Source organism: Phyllobates terribilis, unplaced genomic scaffold, assembly GCF_046119375.1.
Source record: "Phyllobates terribilis strain yellow unplaced genomic scaffold, ASM4611937v1 Scaffold_5__5_contigs__length_657084704, whole genome shotgun sequence".
Taxonomy (NCBI): Eukaryota; Metazoa; Chordata; class Amphibia; order Anura; family Dendrobatidae; genus Phyllobates; species Phyllobates terribilis.
This window is the reverse complement of record NW_027362765.1, coordinates 299,656,982-299,677,971: the sequence shown is the minus strand read 5'-3', so window position 1 is coordinate 299,677,971 and position 20,990 is coordinate 299,656,982.

The window sequence follows — 20,990 nt, the reverse complement described above, 5'->3', positions numbered from 1 at the left end:
ACAAATATGTCAAGGGCTGTCACATTGTAGAAGGATCATCTTTATTCTCATTTGCACAAGGAAAGACTAGAAGCAATGGGATGAAACTAAATGGGAGGAGACACAGATTAGATATTAGAAAAAACTTTTTGACAGTTAGGGTGATTAATGAGTGGAACAGGCTGCCACGAGAGGTGGTGAGTTCCCCTTCAATGGACGTCTTCAAACAGAGGCTGGACAGACATCTGTCTGAGATGATCTAGTGAATCCTGCTTTGAGCAGGGGGTTGGACCAGATGACCCAGGAGGTCCCTTCCAACTCTACCATTCTATGATTCTATGATTCTATGATATCTGAGGAAGAGCTGAACCCCTGGTCTGGTAGACGCAGTGCGACGCGGAGGCGGACACCCGTACAGTGTACCTGAGAACCTTGAATAAGAACTGTGAGTAAAACTCGGATGACTGCACTCCCCTGCCTCCGTCAGTTACTTCCGCTGCGCCATCTCTCCTGCACCACAAGTCCCAGCACCACCCACCATCAAACTCTACACTGCCCTGAGGTCCACTCCACCTGTGGGGAGCTGTTCCATCCTAGCTGCCCTATCAACTGCCTCAGAGGTCTGCAGCAGCGCTGGTACAAATTACCAGAAACCACAGGTGGCGTCACGATCAAACTACAAATCCCATAAAAACTGTCCCTTTTTTGTTGACCGCCCTGGGCCACGGACCGGGCCAACCACTGTGACATATTCCCCCCCAGCATCCATATTCCCGGACACCGAGTACCCCACTGCCCTCGGGGCGCGTCACCTACACCGACCTCCTGATTCTGACCCGCCTACTCGACTATTCTCTTGCCTCTGGTTCACTCCTCTGGATAGCTGCTCTTCCATGGAAGCACTCCAGTGGACCCCGTTTTAAGTCCAGGTCCCGGTACAGGGACTAAAGAGTGAAGGCCGGTGACAAGGCTGCTACAAGGAATTTCAGGGCCCCATACTGGCAAAATTTTCAGGTTGAGACTCCGCCCAGGCTCTACTCCAGCTCCGCCTCCACCACTCGACCCTTCCATAGTCCCACCGCCCACCCTTGGAAAAACTCCACTTCTGCACCATGTCCTCACCAATCACACATTGGGCCGGACTGGGTCAAAAAAGCAGCCCTGCCACACAAATCCCACCAGCCCCTATAGTATAAGGGTATGTGCACACAGTTGGTATTGGCATACTTTATGCTGCGTCCAATGCGCTGCACGCAGGTGAATCCGCACGTGTTCACTGAACCATGCGGATTCACCGCATCCTATACATTGCATTGATATAATTTCTCTTGCAGAGACTAGCGTTTCCGCAAGAGAAATTGACATGCTGCGGTCTGGAAAGACACGCCACATATCCGTGTCCGCAGGTGATCTGCAGGTGCACGGAGACGCATAGTGGACATGGGATTTCTACAAATCCCATCCACTATGCAGTAACATCTGGCCGCTGTGGATGACACGCAGCGCAAGTGCGTTTTGTGCAATCCGCAGCAATTACTGATCGTCTGCACGTACCCTAACACTCATTAACCCCGATCAGTGAATTTTGCTTTACTTTGTCATGCCCCTCACTCTCCTAAAAGGAGTTATTTGAAGAGCCGCATGTGAATGGCGCCATAGTGCGTATGATCGGCCACAGCTCCATTTACATTGTGCAGTGTATATATACAGGACAGGAGAAGTGGTACCGTGCAGTGTATATATACAGGACAGGAGGAGTGGTACTGTGCAGTGACAAACTCTTCAGAGCAAGCTCTGCAGTTAGAGGCACTATAAGCTATTAATTAGTACACAATATACAAGACCAGCTTTTCAAAGTCAAATCTGTGTCTGGATTGCCCATCCAAAATTCTTAGAACTCTGAGTTGTCCAGTCATTTGTTTATTTACCTACCATAACAATAAGTAGATAAGCAGATAACCTCAGACTCCACACAGAATGCATGACTCACTGATACACAATGGTACACTGACAACAGTAGCCAGGCAGCCTGTAACGGGTCTGGGAGGTGGAACCTCTGAGCAACGATACAAAGGGGCAGTCCTTGTAAGGAAGCAGGTGGCTCCCGGGGTAGGTGGGCAGGTAGTCACGGCAAGTGACGGGGACAGTCTCTGGGTAGAAGGGCAGGAGGTCACGGCAAATGACGGGGACAGTCTCTGACAGGCGGGTGGTCACGGCAAGTGACGGCTAAGCCTCCAGATAGGCTAGCAGGCGGGTAGCAGGTGGACGCTCCCAGGTGAGCGGGCAAGAGTCTCTGGACAGGCAGGTGGTCACAGTAAGTGATGGCTAAGCCTCCAGGTAGACTAGCAGGCAGGTAGCAGGTGGACGCTCCCAGGTGAGCGGGCAAGAGTCTCTGGACAGGCAGGTGGTCACAGCAGGTGACGGCAGGGCCTCCAGGTAGGCTAGCAGGCAGGTAGCAGGCGGACGCTCCCAGGTGAGCGGGTAAGAGTCTCTGGACAGGCAGGTGGTCACAGCACGTGACGGCAGAGCCTCCAGGTAGGCTAGCAGGCAGGTAGCAGGTGGACGCTCCCAGGTGAGCGGGTAAGAGTCTCTGGACAGGCAGGTGATCACAGCACGTGACGGCAGAGCCTCCAGGTAGGCTAGCAGGCAGGTAGCAGATGAGTGCTCCCAGGTGAGCGGGTAAGAGTCTCTGGACAGGCAGGTGATCACAGCACGTGATGGCAGAGCCTCCAGGTAGGCTAGCAGGCAGGCAGCAGATGAGCGCTCCCAGGTGAGCGGACAATCAGATCCATAGACAGACTGGCAGGGCTGGTAGGCAGACTGTCGGACCGCAGGAATGCAAGTAGATAAACAAGTAACAGGCAGGTATCAAGCAGGATTCTGGCAGGTAACTGGCAGGTATCTGGTAACGGGACCTGAGGGCTGAAGCAGAGTGATAGGCTATGCAACAACATTGCTCGGGCACCTCCATTTTGGAGGAGGTGCCTTATATATGGTGAGGTCCTCCGGCCATTGGCCGGGGACTCCTTAGGACGGCGCGCGCGGCCCCTTTAAGAGAGGGGGAGCGCGCGCCCTAAGCACAGTGGCCGGGAAGCAGCGCGCGCTGCCAGCAGAGCGGGGGGAAGACGCCGGGCACGGAGCGGAGAGGTGAGGGGAACAGCGTCCCTGCCTAGCAGGAGGCAGGGACGCCGACGCTACAGTACCCCCCCTTTAGGCCCCCCCTTTTTTAGGCCAGACAGAAATTTATCAAGGATGAGAGGGGCATGGATGTTCTCCCGGGGCTCCCACGTTCTTTCCTCAGGACCAAACCCCTTCCAATCCACTAGAAAAAAGGTCTTTCCTCTTACCCTTTTGGTGGCCAGAATGTTCTCTACCTCAAACTCGTTTTCAGCGGAAACCGGAGCAGGAGGCGTACCTGTAGACTTGGAAAAAGAGTTAAGTACCACGGGTTTGAGGAGAGATACATGGAAGGAGTTAGGGATCCGCAAGTTGGCCGGGAGTTTCAATTTATAGGCCACTGGGTTGATTTGTTTGATAACTTCCAGTGGGCCGATGAACCGAGGCCCTAACTTGTAGGAAGGAATCTTGAGCCGGACATACTTGGACGAGAGCCAGACTTTATCTCCAGGACGGAATTGTGGAGGATCCAGGCGTTTTTTGTCAGCCTGTTTTTTCATCCTCTCGGACGACTGAAGGAGTGCGGATCGGGTACTCTCCCAAATGGAGAATTCGCTAACGAGAGATTCCGCAGCCGGATTGTCCACCGAGGTGGAGACGGGAAATGGGATCCGAGGATGCTGACCGAAGACTACAAAAAACGGGGATTTGGAGGAAGATTCGCTCTCGTGATTATTGTAAGAGAACTCGTCCCATGGTAGGAGATCCACCCAGTCCGAATGGTGGGCATTAACGAAGTGCCGGAGGTAACTGGTCAGGATCTGATTGATCCGCTCCACTTGACCATTGGACTGTGGGTGGTAGGCGGAGGAGAAGTCCAGGGTGACGTCCAGTAGCTTACATGTGGCTCTCCAGAAGCGTGAGGTGAACTGAACCCCACGATCCGACACAATGTGGAGAGGCAGGCCATGGAGACGGAAGATGTGGCGGATAAAGTCTTTAGCCAGCTCGGGTGCAGACGGGAGGCCCGGCAGGGGAATGAAGTGAGCCATCTTGGAAAAGCGGTCAGCGACCATCCATATGACCGTCAACCGGCAAAGACAGGGAGGTCCGTTATAAAGTCCATAGCTATATGCTGCCACGAGGCAGCAGGTACTGGAAGAGGAAGGAGGCGACCGGCTGGCAGATGTCTCGGAACCTTGTTGCGGGCGCAGGACCCACAGGCTGAAACAAAGTCTATTACGTCCTTGTGCAGGGTAGGCCACCAGTAATGCCCGGAAATAAGCTGGAGGGTCTTTTTCTGACCGGCGTGGCCAGCTAGCTTAGACGAGTGACCCCAGTGTAGGGTCTTCTTCCGATCAGGTACTGTTACGAACGTCTTACCGGGATGGAGACGATTTAGATTCACGGGGGCCACCTGCATTACTCTGGCGGGATCAATGATGTGCTTAGGCTCCTCCTCTAGATCAGACACCAGGAAGGATCGGGACAAGGCGTCAGCTTTGATGTTTTTGTCTGCCGGGCGAAAATGTAGAACGAAATCAAAGCGGGCAAAAAACAGGGACTACCAGGCTTGGCGCAGGTTAAGTCTCTGGGTGCTCTGGAGGTAAGCCAAGTTCTTGTGGTCCGTGTAAATAATTACTGGGTGAAGAGCCCCCTCGAGCAGGTAACGCCACTCCTCCAGTGCCAGCTTAATGGCCAATAACTCTCGGTCTCCTATAGAATAATTGCGCTCAGAAGGGGAGAAGAGTTTGGAGAAGAAGCCACAAGTTACCATTCTTCCGGAAGATGACTTTTGGGTAAGTACCGCTCCGGCTCCAGAGGAGGAGGCGTCCACTTCCAGGAAGAATTGTTTGTTGCCGTCCGGACGATGCAGCACCGGGCCGGAAGAGAAAGCCTGTTTTAAGGAAAGAAAGGCTTCCTCTGCTTCGGGCGGCCATTCTCTGGGATTAGTGCCCTTACGGGTGAGTGCAGAGATTGGGGCAGTCCGGGAAGAGAAGTGCGGTATGAAGTGGCGGTAGTAGTTGGCGAAGCCCAGGAACCGCTGAATAGCCTTCAACCCCTCTGGTCGGGGCCACTTCTGGATGGCAGACAGTTTCTCAGGATCCATTCGTAGGTCGGTCTGAGAGATTATGTAGCCCAGAAACGGAAGCGAGGTCTGCTCAAAGAGGCACTTCTCATATTTAGCGTAGAGGTGGTTCTGCCTGAGCCTGAGCAGGACCTGACGAACGTCCCTCCGGTGAGTGAGAAGATCCGGAGAGAAGACCAAGATGTCTTCCAGGTACACCACCACGCAGGAGAAGAGAAGGTCACGGACGATGTCATTGACCAACTCTTGAAAGACGGCGGGAGCGTTACAGAGACCGAAGGGCATTACCAGGTATTCATAGTGGCCTTCCCGGGTGTTGAATGCCGTCTTCCATTCATCCCCCTGAAGGATACGGACCAGGTTATACGCCCCACAGAGGTCCAGCTTGGTGAAGATTCTAGCCCCCCTCAGACGGTCAAATAACTCCGGAATGAGCGGAAGGGGGTATTTATTCTTCACCGTGATCTGGTTAAGGCCTCTATAGTCTATACAGGGACGGAGTGAGCCGTCCTTCTTTTTGATGAAGAAGAAGCCTGCTCCCTCCGGGGAGGTCGATTTCCGGATAAATCCCCGGGCCAGATTCTCCTCAATATATTCAGACATGGACCGGGTCTCAGCAGCGGACAAAGGGTAAATACGCCCACGGGGAGGAGAAGCGCCGGGCATCAGGTCGATTGGGCAGTCGTATGGTCTATGAGGGGGTAATGTCTCTGCCTCCTTTTTATTAAAGACGTCCGCATAAGACCAATAGGGAATCGGAAGACCAGGTAGATTGGCTGGGGTAGGAGAAGGACGGACAGGATGGATGGGAACTAAACAAGTCTTATGGCAGTCCTGTCCCCAGCGAAGGACTTCTCCGGTCTGCCAATCAAGCACGGGTGCATGTTTCTGAAGCCAAGGTAGGCCTAGCAAGAGGGCATGAGAGAGTCCAGGCAGAACATGAAAGAAGATGCTCTCTGAGTGCAGCATTCTCACCTGCAGGGTTATGGATTCGGTGATGAGTTGGATGGGATGTGGTAAGAGACCCCCATCTACGGCAGCGACAGACAAGGGTACAACTAGAGGTTTGGTGGGAATGCGGTATTTCTCTACCAGGGACTGAGAAATGAGATTTCCGGCAGCTCCAGAGTCAAGTTGGGCTAGTTCAAAATAACGGTTCTCCCCGCAGATGATAGAGACAGACAGCAACAGAGATGGAGAGGGTTTACTCTTTTCTAGGACGACCTCTCTGAGCGATCCTAGACACAGGCGTTTCCCGACCTCTCCGGGCAGGAACGGATCCGGTGCTCCTTACTGCCACAGTAGAAGCAGCTCCCCTCGGCTCGGCGTAACTCTTGACGGGTCTTGACCATCTTGGTCTGGTCGACCTGCATAGGCTCGGGTGAGTGCGCCTGGGGAGTAACGGGAGAAGTGACGGGTTTCTGGAAGGTAGGGGCTAGACGTGGAAACCTCCTCTCACGGGTGACCTCTTTGGCGCGCTCCTGGAACCGGATGTCTATCCGGGTGGCAAGAGTTATTAAGTCATCGAGAGTGGTAGGAATGTCCCGACTGGCGAGTTCATCTTTAATACGGCCGGACAGACCCTCCCAAAAGACAGACACCAGGGCGTCGTTATCCCAGGCCAGCTCCGAAGCAAGGGTACGGAACCGTATGGCATATTGGCCCACGGTGAGATTTCCTTGACGGAGGCGTAGCAGAGATGATGCGGATGAGGTCTTCCGTCCTGGTTCGTCGAAGACTTTCCGGAAAGCCGTGAGAAAGGCTGGCAGGTTGGACACCAGGGGGTCTCCTCTCTCCCATAGAGGATTTAGCCAAGCCAGTGCCTCTCCCGTGAGATGGGAGATGATGAAGGCTACTTTGGCTCGGTCGGTGGAAAACTGGTGTGCCAACAGTTCGAAGTGCAGAGTGCACTGGTTAATGAAGCCCCGTGCCTGGCTGGGATCTCCGCCAAAACGAGGAGGAGCGGAGAGGCGGGGATCGGGAAGGGATGCCATGGTGTTGATGGCTGCGGCGGTGCCGGGGTAGTAAGTGTGCGTGTGGAGGCAGCTCCCGAAGAGGTAGACAATGTGTCCAGGCGGGAGTTAACACTACGCAGATGACTCAGGATGGACTCCTGTTGAGACCTCTGACGGGAAAGTTCATGACACAAGTCCGAGAGCGAGGGAGCTTGGGTGCCACCGGGTTCCATGGCCCGAGCAAACTGTAACGGGTCTGGGAGGTGGAACCTCTGAGCAACGATACAAAGGGGCAGTCCTTGTAAGGAAGCAGGTGGCTCCCGGGGTAGGTGGGCAGGTAGTCACGGCAAGTGACGGGGACAGTCTCTGGGTAGAAGGGCAGGAGGTCACGGCAAGTGACGGGGACAGTCTCTGGGTAGAAGGGGAGGAGGTCACGGCAAGTGACGGGGACAGTCTCTGACAGGCGGGTGGTCACGGCAAGTGATGGCTAAGCCTCCAGATAGGCTAGCAGGCGGGTAGCAGGTGGACGCTCCCAGGTGAGCGGGCAAGAGTCTCTGGACAGGCAGGTGGTCACAGCAAGTGATGGCTAAGCCTCCAGGTAGACTAGCAGGCAGGTAGCAGGTGGACGCTCCCAGGTGAGCGGGCAAGAGTCTCTGGACAGGCAGGTGGTCACAGCAGGTGACGGCAGGGCCTCCAGGTAGGCTAGCAGGCAGGTAGCAGGCGGACGCTCCCAGGTGAGCGGGTAAGAGTCTCTGGACAGGCAGGTGGTCACAGCACGTGACGGCAGAGCCTCCAGGTAGGCTAGCAGGCAGGTAGCAGGTGGATGCTCCCAGGTGAGCGGGTAAGAGTCTCTGGACAGGCAGGTGGTCACAGCACGTGACGGCAGAGCCTCCAGGTAGGCTAGCACGCAGTTGGCAGATGAGTGCTCCCAGGTGAGCGGGTAAGAGTCTCTGGACAGGCAGGTGATCACAGCACGTGACGGCAGAGCCTCCAGGTAGGCTAGCAGGCAGGTAGCAGATGAGCGCTCCCAGGTGAGCGGGCAATCAGATCCATAGACAGACTGGCAGGGCTGGTAGGCAGACTGTCGGACCGCAGGAATGCAAGTAGATAAACAAGTAACAGGCAGGTATCAAGCAGGATTCTGGCAGGTAACTGGCAGGTAGCTGGAAGGTATCTGGTAACGGGACCTGAGGGCTGAAGCAGAGTGATAGGCTATGCAACAACATTGCTCGGGCTCCTCCATTTTGGAGGAGGTGCCTTATATATGGTGAGGTCCTCCGGCCATTGGCCGGGGACTCCTTAGGACGGCGCGCGCGGCCCCTTTAAGAGAGGGGGAGCGCGCGCGCGCCCTAAGCACAGTGGCCGGGAAGCAGCGCGCGCTGCCAGCAGAGCGGGAGGAAGACGCCGGGCACGGAGCGGAGAGGTGAGGGGAACAGCGTCCCTGCCTAGCAGGAGGCAGGGACGCCGACGCTACACAGCCCATTTTATTACCTAACAGACCAGCCCACCGGGCATCTGCCCGATAAGGCAATTTAGCAGTCCGGGCCTGGACCACATATTAATACCACATAGTGACCGCATAATAACACATACAAGGAACAAATACCGCCACACCATGACCACACCACATATTACATCACATAGTGACCGAAAAATACCACATACAGGGACAAATACCACCACACCATGAACAGACCACATATTACAACCACATAGTGACCAAATAATACTATATACAAGGAACAAATACCGTCCCTCCATGACCAGATCACATATTACCACTACATAGTGACCGAAGACTACAATACTGATCATTAATAAAAAAAAACAATACTAATATTACCATAAGTGCCATTATACACTGGAGCTCTGTGTATAGTATACAGTGTATAGTGTACAGGTAATACAGTGACTCACCAGTGACCTTATACACAGGAGCTCTGTATGTAGTGACAGTGTACAGGTAATACAGTGATCACCAGTGACATTATACACAGGAGCTCTGTATGCAGCATATAGTGACAGTTAATACAGTGATCACCAGTGACATTAGCAACAGGAGCTCTGTATACATTGTCAGTGTACAGGTAATACAGTGATCACCAGTGACATTATACACCGGAGTCCTGTGTAGTGTAAGTGTACAGGTAATACAGTGATCACCAGTGACATTATACACAGGAGCTCAGTACATAGTGTATAGTGTCAGTGTACAGGCAACACACTGACTCACCAGTGACGTCTCTAGATGAAGATACTTGTGAAGGAAATATATAATAAAGGAAATCATAACAGCAGTAGAGTTACGTTTAGTTGACAAAAGGGTGAAAATGGATATACCAATATTGTAAGCACAAAGGAGGTGTCAAACCTGGCTCCTTAGCTCATGGATCCTGAGCTTCAATAGGGTTAGCAAATGGTCTGTACTAGGTGTCACGAAAACACACTTGGTCAGACCTTGCAGCCCTCTGGCGCCCCCTTATCCTGCTGGTCAAACACGGTATTGACCGAGGATAAGCACGGGCGCAGCTGCTCTAATTTATGTCGACTATTGTGGCACGTGATGTGACAGGACGTATATATACCACCAGTTCCTTCCAGGAACGTATATATACCTCCGTCCAGCCACCCTCAAACCACAATATCACATAAATACTGGTATACTGCCACCACCGATCGCTTAACAGGTGGATCGGGTACCCATTAGGTAACGTGAATTAGCGGGTGAGGAACGTGTTTGCTCGACATAGGACAAGAAGACCGAAGCTGGTAAATAATAATGATTTACTCCCGAAAGTGGGCAGTGTTTACAAAAGATATACAAGATATTATAAAAGAGACAATGTACATATATGCATAAACAGTTATTAAAATAAAAGGGATAAGTAATAGCAAAACCTGCTTCACAAGGTGATGGTCTCAGATTCTGTGGGGGGGACGGCTCCCCGGAAATTAGATGTGATTCTTCCACGCAGCGAGGAGAGCATGCGTCTGACGTCCCGGGGCAAGAATCTGCTGGTTTATGGCCGTTCTGGTTATTAGTAAGGGGCCAAAACACCAGGAGACACCCATATCGCTTACCTCACAAAAGGGCCCGGTTTTGTGAACCCACCCAGCTGCATAAGACATAAAAATCCTCCATCTTTCATATCTTGGTGTGGGGGGGTCCCACATCCAAGATGGAGACATCATGTTTGCCGTCACCAATATTCCTGCAGATGGTTATCAAATATGATATCTCTATGACGCTCAGAAGCTAAGAAACCATTTCCCGGGTTTCCGGCAGTTTCCCAGCCATGCAAGATATACCATTGTAACCGGAAAATGGTGAGCATTCCAAAAATGTGGTCCCTGGGTTTGTGACAGTCATGTGCCTTATTAAATTCTACATTAACTGTACAAACTTTTAAACAATAGGATTTGGGAGGGAAAGACCAGTTTAGACTAGAAGGTTTGCTCTTCGCTGAGATTTTATGGCGGTAATAAAAATTCCTGATGTGGGGGAAAGCACTGAGTTCTATGTCTTACAAATGGACAGAGGGTGGAAATTTAGGACATCTCTCATTTTTAAAACTCGGACAAAAATACATTTTGCCTGACACCTCCCCCTTTTAGACTGCGCTATGGAGGTAGGTCCTTCTGGTACTCCTCCAGGCGTATCTCAGGAGGCTCTCCTCGCCGGGACAACCCATCAGCATTGCCATGCTCGCTGCCTTTGCGGTGTTGAACGGTAAAGTCGTACTGCTGGAGGGTGAGGCTCCAGCGTAACAACCTTCCGTTGGCACCGGACATGGTGTGCAGCCAACTCAGGGGGTTGTGGTCAGTCACGACAGTGAATGGGCGCCCGTATAAGTAAGGCTGTAAACGGTTGAGGGCCCATACAATGGCCAGGCACTCCTTCTCTATGGTGGAATAGGCCACTTCCCTCGGCAGCAGTTTCTGGCTTAGGTACAACACTGGGTGTTCTTGTTTCCCCGAGTCGACTTGTACAGCACCGAGGCCAAACTCACTGGCGTCGGTCTGTACGAAGAGTGGCCGTGTGCCGTCGACCACTTTTAGCACAGGAGATCTGCTCAGGGCAGTCTTCAAAGCCCGAAAGGCCACCTTGCATTTATCTGTCCATTTGACTGAATGGGGTAGGCTCCTCCTGGTGAGGTCTGTCAAGGGCTTCGCAGGGCTACTATAGTCTTGTACAAAGTGTCTATAGTACCCTGCGGTGCCCAAGAAGGACTGCACCTGCTTCTTGGTCCTGGGGGTGGCCCAGGACACGATAGCGTCCACCTTCCAAGGCTCTGGCTTTAGAGTACCCCCACCTACCCTGTGCCCCAGGTAGTGGACCTCGTTCATGCCCATCTGGCACTTTCCTGGCTTAATGGTCAAGCCCGCCTGGTGAATGTGCCCGAGCACCTGCTGCAGATGCTCGAGGTGATCCTCCCAGGTGGGACTGAAGACGGCAATATCATCCAGGTATGCCACTGCGTACCTCTCCAGTGCCTGGAGCAGGTGGTTGACCATTCGCTGGAACGTGGCAGGGGCATTTTTCATGCCAAAAGGCATGACCGTGGATTCATACAATCCGAAGGGGGTGATAAAGGCGGACTTTTCCTGGGCCTTGGGGCTCAAGGGAATCTGCCAATATCCCCGACTCAGATCCATAATGGAGAGATAGCTCGCGCTGGCTAACCGCTCCAGCAGCTCCTCAATGCGTGGCATTGGTTGTGCGTCAGAGGTGGTGATAGCGTTGAGCCCCCTGTAGTCCACACAGAACCGGGTGGTCCGGTCCTTCTTTGGCACTACAGATATTGACATGCTGTCGGTGAGTTTGGGTACGTGACCATGATCAGGAGCCACTACAGGCTTGACGCTGCGTGTTTATACAGCGTCAAACCCGCAGCGTCCAGATGTTACAGCATAGTGGGTGGGATCTCTAGAAATCCCATGTCCACTATGCGTGCATCAGAGGCTGTGAATCACCCATGGAGACTGACACGCGGCGCGTCTTTCAGGACCGCAGCACGTCAAATTCTCTTGCGGAGTCACTAGACTCCACAACAGAAATTTGACCACTAGAATGTATAGAATGCAGTAAATCCACATGGTTCAGTGAACACATGTGGATTTACCTGCATTCAATAGAATGCAACGTTTTGGACGCAGCAAAAAATATGCCTCCAAAGCACTGCTAAGTCTGGATCGCGGGCAAAGGGCCTAAAATTTTTTTAAAAATTGCGTGTGCTCCCGCGTCATTTTTATAACCAGCAGAGGGAAAGCCGACCGCTGGGGGGATGATATTAGTAGCCGGGGAAGGGGCCATTAGCCAACAATGTTCCCTGGCTATTAATATCAGCCCACAGCTGTTTGTTTAGCCTTTACTGGCTAGATTACAGGGGGACCCCAGAAAAAAATTGACGTGGGGTCCCCCTATAAAATCTAACCAGCAAAGGCTAAACAGACAGCTGCAAGCTGATATTAATAGCCAGGAAAGGAGTCATGAATGCTAGCCCCCTCCATGGCTATTAATATCACCCTTCAGCTGTCCCAGAAATGGCGCATCCATAAGCCTCCGCTCTTCCCACTGCCCTGTAGCGGTGGCGAGTGATGTAATGGGGTTGGGGTTCATGTCAGCCTTGTATTGGCGGCTGACGTGAAGTCCAGGTTAGTAATGGAGGGCGACGATAAGACGCCCCCATTACTAACTGTGTAGTAAAATGGTCGCCGCTTTTCACTAAATACACAGCCAGAATAAAGTATTTCAATTAAATAAAAAACACACGTTTTTTAAAAAAAAAAAAAAAATTATTGTACCGGTTCGCAAAGCCATCGTTCTTCTAAAAAAAAATTAAAATAACAAACCACCAAATCCCTCACCTGTCCGCCGTCAACTACGCAGTCCACGTACCGCCAACAATTGTCCCACGGTGATCTGGTCACTTCTACGGCAGTGACATCAGCAATTACTGATGTCACTGCTGTAGAAGACAGCAGTGTACACTGACAGGGGTGTAAAATCACCCCTGTCAGTGTACATTGCTGAGCAGGAGGTCACTGGGGTTCATCAGCTGAAGATAAGCTGATCAGCCCCCTCACCACCATCACCCCGGGAATATTATTCAGAATGTTCCCAGGGTGAGGTCATGTGAGCGATCAGCTGATCGCTCACGTGACCGTAGGTCCTGGAAGCACAGTATACTGCGGGGAGCGAGCGTGCTCATCACAGTATACCACCGGGAGGAGATGATTGCAGGGACCGAGGACACCAGGGGCCGCTGGACAGGTGAGTATAAGGATTGTTTTTTTATTTTTTACTTTTTTTTTCTTTTTTTCACAGCCGGTGGTTCCCGGCTCTGCTGAAGAGAACTACTGCTCCCCCCTCAGCAGCGTCGCTCTCGCTGTTATCAGCGGGAGCAGGGGTCGGATGAGAGGAGTTGTAGTCCTCCTCTCCCGACCCAGGTACCACCCGCACCGCATTTCCCTCTTATTAGCTTTAATTGAAAGGCTGCAAATCTGCAGGTATAAATATTATACCTGTGGATTTGTTGCGTTTCAATTAAAGTCAATGGGCGGGAAACACTTCGGAAACGCTTGGCATAATGGTCATGCTGCAGTTTTTTCTGCAATACTAATCCTGAGTGGAAATTTCCTGGGCCTGTCATTCTGCAGCAGCAGCCTGTTGGTACTGTAAAATAAGCTGCAGGGTATACTGGCATCACATTCTCCTAGCTGTTGTAAGGCCATTTGCAAAGAAAGGTCCTTGCTTGCTTCAGAACTGGCATTGTTGGTGCCCCCAGAAGTTCTGGGACAAGGTCCATTCCTTGGCTCCTCTGAGTTGGGCTTTCCCTTTGTCCATGAGCCACAGTACTCTGCTCAGAGTCCTGCTCCATCAAGGCACCAATCAGTAGATCTTGGGATTTGTCTGCTGTCTGTATCCCTTCCTGCTCACAGAAGTTAATCAGAGCCTCCTTACTCTGTTTCTTGTATACGGCTACCATATCGGTAAACAGCCTTTTGCCAAATAAAAGATATAAAAGAAAAACGGGAAGGGGAAACTGTTTGCAAGTATGTCTAAGTAAGCACTGAGTTGTAACTTGTAGAGCTGGTACACACTAATTGGTGAACTCCTCTTAAGGATACCAGTTCTTTAGTACAGGGAATAATTGATTAAACCCAGTACTAATGCTCTAATAGAAGTAAAAAAAACAACTCTATCCCACCGCTTGCCACCAAGTGTTGTCACGCACACACTTCTCAGCACGTGACGTGGCAAGGGTTAATTCATCTATTTCCCCCAAGGAAGCAAAATGACAATAGGTATTTTTGTTATTTCTTCCTTTTTATTTTATAACTTTTGCATATTTGTATGTAATTTTATTTTTATCTTTTTATATCTTTTATTGTAATCACTGTATATTTTTATATTAAAGCTTAAAAACTTTAATAAGTTTGATTCTTAAGTGCTCTAGAGAACCTATAGCCTTTAAGCGAGAGTGTGACCTTTTGATTTTCTGACAGTAACAGATTTCAAGGACTCATCACCCCGTGTGTTTGATGAGTGGTGGCAGTATACCAAAATCGGGGTATGTTGAATGTGTTGGGGTGTGATTTAAGCTCACTTTATAACCTAACACAGAGGTTGAGTGCTGGATTGAGAGAGAGGAGATAAATTAACCCTTGCAAGGGCACTCCACGTCGCGTGCTGAGAAGTGTGTGCATGACAATACTCATCTTCGCTTTTCTTCTTCATCCACAGCGCAGACCGCCATAATTTCTTCCAGCCAGGACTCGCCTCTGCAGAAAATAACACGTAATTATCTAGAGCACATTCCCCAACTTCTACACTACGCTAGATGAAGAAAAAAAGTGACATAGTGTCACCCTGCACAGTAACAGGACACCCCACCACCCCACTGAAAACAGTATCCTCAAAAATAAAATACAACACAGCAGTAATAATATCCCCTAATTAGCCCCTACAGTAATAATGTCCCACATCCTGGCCCCTTCCTGTAATAACATCCCCCATCCTGGTCCAATGTGTCTCATTCCTGGCCCCTTGTGTCTCATCCTTGGCCCCATGTGTCTCATTCCTGGCCCCTTGTGTCTCATTCCTGGCTCCTTGTGTCTCATTCCTGGCTCCTTGTGTCTCATTCCTGGCCCCTTGTGTCTCATTCCTGGCCCCTTGTGTCTCATTCCTGGCCCCTTGTGTCTCATTCCTGGCCCCTTGTGTCTCATTCCTGGCCCCTTGTGTCTCATTCCTGGCCCCTTCTGAAAGCGACTAGTGTGTGGGGCCTCGCTTCATACACTTTTATAGAGCGAGGCCGTGCCCACTGGATGGCTGCATCAATACAAATGTATGGAGCAAGGCCACGCCCACTAGTCGGGTTCTGGCCGGGAGTATGTATAAGGTCACTGCCCCACTATCAGTATTCGGTCAGTATTCGGTCAGTATTTTTTCTCAGTAGTGGGAGCCAAAACCAGGTGAGGAACAATCATAGAAAAAGTATAATAGAAACAAGTCACCAATTCTGCATTTATCACCCACTCCTGGTTTTGGCTCCCACTCCTGGGATGAGGCACATTATCCCCAGGAATGGGCACACTACACCAGGAAGGGGCCGAGGAGATGGGACATGTTATCTACTTATCCACCAGAAGGGGCACACTACCCCAGGAAGGGCCTCATTATACCTGGACGGGGCCTAGGATAGGGCACATTAAGCCCAGGAAAGGGCACATTACCCCAGGATGGGGAACATTATACCAGGATAAGGCACATTATACCAGAAAGGGAACCAGGATAAGGCTGTGTGTCCACTATGCGTTTTTTAAGCGTTTCCGCAGTGGCAATTCCGCCGCAGAAATGCTTAAAAAACGCTTGGTAGAAGGTATGCAATGTTCCCCAATGATAATCTGCATGTGCTGTGCACATGCTGCGGAAATTTCTGCTGCGGATTATCATTGCTGAAAAATCCGCAGCACTACCAATTATTTTGCATAATCGCGGCGTTTTCGCCGCCATTGACTTTCATTGAATCGCTTAATATCCACATGACTACATGTGCACATGAAGAGGAGACTCTCATCCAGACCCGGGTACCATAGTACCTGTAAAAAAAAAAAAAAGAATTTAAAATAAAAAAATACATTATACTCACCTTCCGATGGCCCCCGGTCTCCTTAGTGATGTGTCCTGGCTGTTAGAATCTATGTTGTTTTACTATCGGCCATCTTGTTGTGGTTTGGGACTTCTTGTTCCACCAGTTTTGTTCCCTTTAATCTTCATTTCTGCAACTAACTTTTCTGTTAGGAGGTCTCCTCTGTTTTTGCTCACAGTCCTTAGATCTTTTAGGGACCGCTTTCCCCTTCCTACAGGTCTTCGTTTGAGTTCAGTGCAAGAGTTTCGGTGGGGCTATTCACAAGGAATAGGGCACCCACCCCAGCATAGGGTTAAGCTGCGTCTCAGTGCAGGGACAGCTTTTCCCTCCTATTCCTTAGTTCTAAGTTGCAGAACATAACAGTATGTCCAGCCCCATTTAAAAAAAAAAAAAGTTTTTTTTTTCTTCTTCCTGGATTTTCTTCAGTATGAGTACCATCCAGGAGCTTGCTCAACGCTTGCAAGGGTTGACTCTGGAGGTTGCCGGTCTTCAGCAGTACATGAGTAAATACCCTGCAGCACGCTATGAAGAACCTAAGGTAGGATTACCTGATTGTTTCTCGGGAAAACAACAGGATTTTTTTTCATTTAAAAATGCTTGTTTGTTGTATTTTCGACTCAGACCTAGATCTTCTGGGAGTGAACTACAGCGCGTAGGGATTATTATGTATCTATTGCGTAAGAAACCTCAAATCTGGGCGTTTTCCTTGTCTCCTGATGATCATTGTTTGAGGTCTGTGGAGGCATTTTTGGATACCATGGGTTTGCTGTATGATGATCCTGATCGGGTTACATCAGCTGAGGCAGAGCTCAGACGTCTCAAACAGGGTTCTCTTCATGCTGAGAGTTATTGCACCCTGTTCAGATGATGGTCTGCAGAGGTTAGGTGGAACTACCCTGCACTCAAGTTTCAGTTTCTGGCAGGCTTGAGTGAAAGGGTTAAAGATTTGCTCATTGCATTCCCTGCACCTGATACTCTGCTAGTTGCCATGCAGTTAGCTATCCGTGTGGATAGAAGGTTGAGGGCCAGACACAATGAGGAGAAGTTTCCTGTATTGCTGGATTCTGTTTCTCACGATATTCCTGCTGACACTGGGGAACCTATGCAGGTGGGGGCAATGTCATCCCATTCCAAGGAGAGGGACAGGAGGTTCGCTGAGGGGCTTTGCTCGTATTGCAGTAAGGCTGATCATTTTTTAAAGCAATGCGAGGTTCGCTTAAGGAAAGAAAAAAAAATGGTCAGTAGAAATAACACTCCCGTTCGCATTGCGTTTTTACGTTCTGCTGGGGTGTTTTTTCCTGGTAATACCACCTGTCAGCGTCGTTATATTGAGTTTCAGATTATGGTGGATTGTGGTTCTGTACTTAATTTGATTGATCAACAATTTCTTGAAAAGTATAAGTTTGATTCTGAACCTTTGTCGTCTCCTTTTCCTGTGGTGGTGATTGATAATACTCCCCTGGAGCATGGGAGCATTCTTCGAAAGGTCACTGAGTTTCCGCTTACTATGAATAAGGAACATCAGGAGCAGATTGACTTATTTGTACTTGCTAAGTTGCCTTCCCCGGTCGTCCTGGGGTTGCCCTGGTTAAAAGTGCATAATCCTTTGCTGGACTGGTCGTCTGGTTCCATAAGATCCTGGGGTCAGGGGTGTTATGATAAGTGTTGCAATGTTCACATTGCGGCTGTTGATCACATAAGACCCTCTAAGTCTTCTGTGGCGGTTGGGTTCGTTTTTGTCAAAAAGATGGATGGGGTCTTAGGCCATGTCGGGATTTTCGGGAGATTAATAAGATCACTGTGCGCAATCCTTACCCGTTACCACTTATTGCGGATTTGTTTAACCAATTGACCAGAGCTAAATGGTTTTATAAGATTGACCTTCGTGGGGCATATCATTTGCTACAGGTGAAGGACGGAGATGAATGGAAGACAGCTTTTAACACCCCGGAAGGTCATTTTGAGTGTTTGGTGATGCCTTTTGGGCTTACTAACGCCCCTGCATTTTTTCAAAATTTCATCAATGACATTCTGAGACCCTTGATCGGTAGGAGTGTTATTGTTTATCTGGATGACATTTTGATTTATTCATCGGATCTTGAGTCTCATTGGCAGAGAGTCCGCGAAGTTCTTCAGATACTTAGATATAACACACTCTTTGCAAAATTGGAGAAGTGTCAGTTTGCTGTCCAGAAAATTACTTTTTTTGTGTTAGTTTGTCTCTTGTGATGGTTTTGAGATGGACTCAGTGAAAGTTCAGGCTGTGCTGGAGTGGCCAAGGCCTGAGGGTTTGAAGTCCGTACAGAGGTTTTTGGGGTTTGCCAATTATTACAGGAGATTCATAAAGAATTTCTCTGTCATCGCTAAACCCATTACTGATCTCACCAAGAAGGGTGCTAATACAGTCCAATGGTCCACTGAGGCTATTGAGGCTTTTGAGTATCTCAAGGAGAGGTTCAGCTCTGCCCCTGTTCTTATCCAGATGGATGAGACCAAGCCATTTTTGGTTGAGGTGGATGCCTCATCTATAGGCGTAGGGGCAGTTCTGTCACAGGAGGGAGAGGATGGGGTGCATCCCTGTGCTTTCTTTTCAAAAAAATTTTCTGAGACAAGAGCTCAACTATGATGTTGGGAATCATGAGTTGTTGGGTATTAAACTCGCGTTCGAGCATTGGCGACATTTTTTGGAGGGGGCTCGACATCCTATACAGGTTTTCACTTATCATAAGAATTTGATTTATCTGGACGCAGCTAAACATTTGAATGGCCGTCAGGCTAGGTGGGTACTGTTTTTTGCCCGGTTCAATTTTTCCGTAACCTTTGTCCCGGGGACTAAGAATGTTAAGGCTGACGCTTTGTCTCGTAGTTTCTCTCCAGCGGTGAATGCTGAGAGGGAGGAGTGTATTTTGCAGAGAGGGGTCGTGGTGGCCGCTTTGGATTCTGAATTGGAGAATAGCATCCTAGGAGCTCAGAGTGGGGCACCAACTAACACTCCGTGTGGTAAGTTGTTTGTGCCTAGAGCCTTGAGGAGAGCGTTGTCTGCTGAATGTCATGAGTCTCGGTTGGCGGGTCACCCAGGGATTTCGGAAACTAGGAGGTCTATCGGTCGGAGTTTCTAGTGGCCAGGGTGGCAAAGAGAAGTCATCAAGTGGGTGCGTCAGTGTTCTGTGTGCGCTAGGTCGAAGGACTCTCACACTACGGCTGCAGGGTTGCTGTGTCCCTTGGAAGTTCCTAGTTTGCCATGGACGCACCTTGCCATGGATTTTATCACCGATCTGCCTTTATCGGAGGGTTTTTCTGTCATCTGGGTTGTTGTGGACCAGTTTAGTAAAATGTGTCATTTGGTTCCATTCAACAAGTTACCTTGCGCCAAGACTCTTGCTAAGGCTTTTGTGAAGGAGATTGTCAGGCTCCATGGTGTTCTCACGGACATTGTTTCCGATAGAGGACCACATTTTGTGGCTCGCTTTTGGCGTACTTTTTGTGACAGATTGAAAATTAATTTGTCATTCTCGTCGGGGTATCATCCAGAGTCCAATGGACAGACTGAAAGGAGGAACAAGGATGTCGAGCAGTTTTTGAGATGTTTTGTGGCAGACAATCGGGAAATGTGGTCAGAATTTCTACCACTTGTGGAGTTTGCCCTTAATAATCATACTTCTTCCTCGGCTGGTTGTTCTCCTTTTTTTTGTTGTACTGGCAGGTATCCATCTTTTGGTCTTTGGTCCATTTTCTAAAGTTGGGGCTGCTGTACCGGAGGAGGACAATTTTTCTGGTGATTTGGAGAGGGTTTGGACCAGTGTACGCGTGAACCTTAAAGAGGCTAACAGGAGATCAAAAAGGTATTTTGACAAAAAAGAAAGGAGTCCTTGCTTGCTGCTGGGGATATGGTTTGGTTGTCCTCTAGGAATCTTTGTTTGAAAATTCATTCTAAAACCTGGGGCCTAAATTTGTGGGTCCTTTCAAAGTGGTTCAGATTGTCAACTCGGCAGCGGTGAGGTTGGGCATTCCCTCGTCCTGGAGGATTAATTCTGTGTTTCATGTGTCGTTACTTAAGGCGGACACGCCTGATAAGCGGGCGAAGCCTACTGTTCCTCCTGTTGATGAGGACGGTGAATTTGACATTTCTCGCTTTTTGGATTCCAGGTGGCATAGCGGAAGATTACAGTATCTTGTGTCCTGGAGAGGTTTCGGCCCCGAGGATAATTCCTGGGTGAAGGCCGAGGACGTCTCGGCCTCAAGGCTAATTAAGGCTTTTCACAGGAGATTTCCTGGTAAGGCTCGGCCTAGAGGATCCTGAGGATCCTCATAAAAGGGGAGGTACAGTGGTGGCCAAAAGTATTGGCATCCCTGCAATTCTGTCAGATAATACTCAGTTTCTTGCTGAAAATGATTGCAATCACAAATTCTTTGGTATAAGTATCTTCATTTAATTTGCTTGCAAGGAAAAAACACAAAAGAGAATGAAGCAAAAATCAAATCATTGATCATTTCACACAAAACTCCAAAAATGGGCCAGACAAAAGTATTGGCACCCTCAGCCTAATACTTGGTTGCACAACCTTTAGCCAAAATAACTGCAAACAACCGCTTCCGGTAACCATCAATGAGTTTCTTACAATGCTCTGCTGGAATTGTAGACCATTCTTCTTTGGCAAACTGCTCCAGGTCCCTGATATTTGAAGGGTGCCTTCTCCA